The sequence below is a fragment of the Lactuca saligna genome, chromosome 3, assembly GCF_052625555.1.
Source record: "Lactuca saligna cultivar CGN05327 chromosome 3, ASM5262555v1, whole genome shotgun sequence".
Taxonomy (NCBI): Eukaryota; Viridiplantae; Streptophyta; class Magnoliopsida; order Asterales; family Asteraceae; genus Lactuca; species Lactuca saligna.
Genome location: NC_136419.1, coordinates 221,344,554 through 221,348,732, shown reverse-complemented (window position 1 = coordinate 221,348,732; position 4,179 = coordinate 221,344,554). Strand labels below are relative to the sequence as shown.

At 36.5% G+C, this 4,179-nt stretch overlaps 1 pseudogene; it reads right to left on the bottom strand.

Annotated features, from left to right (window-relative positions):
- Positions 1-724: 724 nt before the first annotated feature.
- LOC145034162 (UDP-glycosyltransferase 85A8-like) lies at positions 725-2,649 on the bottom strand (annotated as a pseudogene).
- Positions 2,650-4,179: the final 1,530 nt, after the last annotated feature.

The following is a 4,179-nucleotide window of genomic DNA, read 5'->3' as shown; positions in this document are numbered from 1 at the left end:
ATAATTATTTAATTATATAAATCATATTTCACTTATTTACTTTATTAATTTAAGAACCTAGTATTAAATTTTAGGATTTTACAATTAATACAAGATTTAATCGACTTCTTTAAAATTTTACAAATGGTCCTTAGGCAAAGTTTCACAAAATGACATAAATGGTCCTTATTCAAGATTCCTTAATTTAACGAATCCATCTAAAAGACATCCATCAAAAAGACCACTAGAGTGCAAAGTTTTGTCCAAAGAGGCCATTCAAGTAAAAAAAAAAAGGTTTCATAAGGATTATTTTGGGAACAAAATCATAAGTATAAGTATAAGGACCATATGTGAAAATTTGTCTTTCATTTATGATAAAATCAAAATGATTACAATATCTTTTTGATGTTTTATCTGGAAAACAATCACTGAGTGGATATTTCCAAAGTTTAATCGAGGTGACATGTTAATGAAGAGCAACTAAATATCAACGAACTTTCTTACGAGAACCTCATTAATTAATTTGTAAAAGTTGAGATAAGACGATCCACCAATAACAACGGCTTTTTCGGCTTCCTTCTTCCACTCCAAAGCCCTAATATTCATCATCTTCCCTTTCTTCCCATCCATCATCTCCCTCACCTAAGCCTCCACCCCCCCTCTTAACATTTGTATCAATTTCCATTCCAATCCCCCACTCTACACAACTATATCGACAATTTGTTTGTTGCTCTGCAAAAAATGGCTAACAAATAACTGGAACACCACTGCCAATACTCTCAATAGTCGAGTTCCATCCACTGTGAGTCAAGAATCCCCCGATTGATGGATGCTTCAAAACCTTCACATGCAGATCAATAAAGAAGCTTATCAATGTCATGATTAGGAAATAACAATGAATCATAGTCACAATCAAACAACGATACATAAAGTACCTGTTCTTGAGGACACCAACTAGTCACCAAGCCTCTCTTTGTTGTCTCATGGACAAACTCTGGTGGCATCAAGGCCTCTTTGCCTCCGACAATGTCTGGCCTGGTTATCCATAGGAAATTCTTCTTGCTATTAGCAAGTCCCCACCCAAACTCGATGAGTTGTTCTTTTGTCATTACTGTAATACTTCCAAAGTTCACGTAAACAACAGATCCGGGATCTTTTGTATCTAGCCACTTGATGCATGTCTAATCTTCTTTCGAAAGATTGGATCCTATGTTTTTAAGTCGATCATCGTGAATATGTTGTTGCATCAAGTGTAGTGGGCCTATGGTGAAGGTTTGTGGGTTTATTGCAATTAAGGGGTTAACACTATCTTGTTCTAAGGCATCAAATGTGTTGAGCACAATAGTGGCGCCTCTAGGGAGATTCTCTACCTCGGTCATAAGATAGGTGAACAAGATGTCATTTATGTCTGTGGTTCGAATGAAGCTCGGTAAGTCCCATAGTCGGATGTTATTCATTCCAGGAATCCAATCCAAGCTTGTTTCCAAATACCCATTTGCCATGTCGCTCATATCTGGAACATTTAGTTAATTACAATATATAGTACATGTAAAGTTACATTCACATAGTGGTAACTTATTAGAGCATCACAATAAATAGTTTAACCACATGGTTGAATGGGGTGAAATACTATAGTTGGTAAATGGATTGGATGCTAAGTTAATATTCGATCTAAACCTTTTAGTTCTTTTACAATATGTCTTTTTTGAACTTTGCATGGTTTAATTGATAGTAGAAATTAAATAGTAAAGTTCTATTAAAAAAACAAATACTGTGTAACACGGCATTAAAATTTATAGATATCAATTAACTTAATTTGGATACCCTTTCTTATTATATTCAAAAAATAAATACATAAATAAACATCACATGATTAGGATTTAATATTTAATTAAATCCAAATGATATCGTTGCCTGAAAAAATATATTCATTGAAATGGCTAAAGCTTTAAACTAATACCGCAGAAAATTCCACACGCAATGCGACAAATAATGCCAACTTAACATCTCCGTTTATGTTGGATCAGATCATGAAATACTTAATTTATTACAGTAAAAAATTAAATGACTTTATTGAAAACGGAGCTGATCATAGTGCCACAAAGATGGTTTGTGGAAATTACTAAAACTAAGAGAACAAGTAGAATAAGAACAACAAATATAAATATTACCTTTGAGGGGAATATACCCCCTCTGAACAAGTTCACGATAGTGAGTGTAACCCAAAAGCCCGCAAGCACTTGGCGTCCAGAACAATACTTCGGGCAACCCAAACCTGTCGGCAGCTGAAAGAGTAAAGCTCATGCACCCATCAGATATAATACATGTCACTGGTGGCACATCGGAATCCTCGCCACCATTAAGGTTAGTGATCAGCTCACAGAGAGGCTCCAAACTGTGGTTAGGAAGGGATTCAAAGAGGGCGGGGATTGACTGTGTGGTATCAACATCAGATGGCGGAAGGCCATCAGGGATAGAGTAGAAACGAAAATCCGGCAGACCATCAAGGGTAGAAGGACCTCGAGATCGTAGCAGGCGCTTATGGTTGTAATGGGTGTTGACAAAGGAGATATGGAAGCCCTTAAAGTGAAGGAGTATGGCAAGTTTCATCATGGGATTGATGTGGCCTTGTGCTGGATAGGGGATACAAATGGCATGTGGCTTTTCCATTGCTGCAATGGTACCCACCTGATGCAATGCTTTTTTGTGTTTACTGTTTAGTGAAGGGGAGGGAAAGAGTGTTGTTGGAATTTATAGGAGGTAAGGAGGCTCATGAATAAGGGCAAAAACGGAAGTTTTGCTTTAAAGTTTGGCATACTTTAATGGGATCCCTAGTTTAATCTAACACCTCGTTCAGATATTATTATAAAATGCAAAAAACCCACGTTGTCGTTTTGGAAAAGTTAATTTTTAATTATTTCACCCGCAATTATTATGTATGTTTTTCAACTATTTAACTTCATTAAAGTATTATGTCTTTGTGGTTTGTAAAAACTTTTGGATGGGGTCTAAAAAGTTTTCAATTTGCACTGAATGTCCATAAATAAGGTTTTCATGGGATTTTAGTCCATTTCGTCTCAGTCAGTTTGTTTGGAGGGTTAGGGTCATCACGTGCCCTCTATGTGAGGGCATTTTGGTCATTTTGCTTCCCAGCCTCCGTTGCCGCCACTTATCAATCAAGACGCAAAAACCCTAACCATTGGACTACGAGCATTAGGTAATGAAGACGATGTGTGTAATCTCTCAGGATATGTTACTCATAACAAAATGATTAAAGTGTACACAGAGCATGATCAAATGAACTTGCATACACATTTTATGTCCCCAAATGGTCCAAGAAGGGTTATAATAGAAGACATGGACAATCAGGATCCTCATAGACCCTCATCACTTGTAGTTGCTCATAAAGTGGTAACTCCAATCCAAATTGATGTTGGTGAGGGTGATTTAGGTTTAGCATTAACCTTATACAAATCATCAACACCTGAATTTAGTAGGTCTAAAGGTTGGAAACATAGTAAAGGGGCATCATCTTGTAGTAGAAAACTTAACTTGGATTGGGAAGGTGGTGAAAAAACAATGGCAAGTGGTAAAGTTGATAAAGGTAAGGGTGTTAAGCCATTGCATCCTGGATTTCTTGTACTTGGTGCAGAAAAAGAGTTAAACAAAGAGATTGATGTGAGTGAAGAACTTGACATGAACAAATCCAATGGTGGGGTGTAGAAGGATTTACAAATGAGGGGTACAGAGTTGTCATGGATAATGATCCTCAAGGAGTCAATGAATTTTCAACTAACATCAACATAGACGATGAGTTAACGACAAACTTTCAAACTTTTGAAGGGTTTGAAGAACAAGATAGCATCCCATTTAATGGGTTTGAAGGCCAAGAAAATATTCCTTTCAATGATGAGTGGAGACAAGAGGAGCCTGATGACCTTGAGTTTGAGAATCAAAACAATGAAGATGAAGATAGTGACTTTATGATTGATGAAGACAATTGTTGGGTGTTAAGTGTTGCATCATTGGGCTGTTTTGTATTTAGTCCAATATGTATATAGTTTGGGCCTGTCCAGCCGTCTTATAATTAGGGTTTATGTATATATAGTGCATGCATGCACTGTAGTATATTAACATTTTTATCTTTGGAAATTGTTTGTAAACCCTAGTAAGCCTCTACAATTGAAATTCTTCATCGAG